Genomic DNA, 1219 nt, shown 5'->3' on the forward strand with positions numbered 1-1219 from the left:
GAGAAGAAATGTCACCAACTCCAAAGGTGTCATCTTATTACCACACTTGATTTCACTGAGCTCTTCAGAAGGACCATTTCTTTCACAGAATTTTGCAAACCTGACCTTAATGACTGGCTGCTTGACTTTATACACCTGTGGCAATGGGTGTGAATGAAACAGCTGAATTCAGTTATTAAGAGGTGTGTCCCAGTATTTTGTCCAATTATTGTAAATCACTTTAAGATCAAAGGGCATTATATATATATATACATATTATATATTATATATATATTATATATACACACAAACACACACACAAACACACACACATATATTATTAAAGGCACGGCATGTACCAGGTGAAATATTGCTATTGCAAATAGGTGAGTAATTTCTGGTAAAATTTCCAGAAAGTTTCTCGAACATTTTAATTTTGCATGGGAATTATCTACCCCAAAAGTAGCCAACAGGCTAAGGAAGGGGTGGGCAATCTTATCTGCAAAGGGCCGGTGTGTATGCAGGTTTTTGCTGCAACTCCCTAATTAGGTCACTAATTAGAGGACTGAGACCTAGGTTTGAACAGCTGACCTAAAAGTTATCCCAAAAACCTGCATAAACACCAGCCCTTTGCAGATAAGATTGCCCACCCCTGGGCTAAGGGGTAAGCTAAAATAATTTAGGTAGCTGGCCAGTTTGGTAGCAATCTTGCTAGCTAGCTGATGTTACTGATGTTTTAGCAAAGTTTATTCTGTGCAAGGGTATTTGCCCATTCGAGGCACTGTTACTGGTTGCAGCAATACTCTTATGAATTCTCCCATTATCAGCTGCCTCTGTGCACCTGATCTGTCTTTGACAATACATACACAAAAGTCTGCAGCAGATATAAGCACATATAAGAGATAAATTGCCTGATAAATGATATATTCTTGTACAAGGATAAAGGTTTAATACATGCAGGTGACTAACTCACCCAAAAATCTCAAATGGTTGTGGGGCAAAAGAGAAATGCATTTCTGCAATATTTTCTATGATTAGATTTGGCAGGAAATGTCTAAAAAGGGAAATCCATCCCAGGGGGCATAAATCAATATCAAACTGTTTTGGATATCTTTACGTAACAGTTTTATGACAATGGCCAACACAGCCCCAATAGGAACAGGCTTTCTAGTTTGGCTTACTTTTTCACAGTCTAGAAAAAGTCCGGTGCTGGTAGGGTCAACCTACTTCATAAAAAAAA

This window comes from Paramormyrops kingsleyae, chromosome 9, assembly GCF_048594095.1.
Source record: "Paramormyrops kingsleyae isolate MSU_618 chromosome 9, PKINGS_0.4, whole genome shotgun sequence".
NCBI classification, from domain to species: Eukaryota; Metazoa; Chordata; class Actinopteri; order Osteoglossiformes; family Mormyridae; genus Paramormyrops; species Paramormyrops kingsleyae.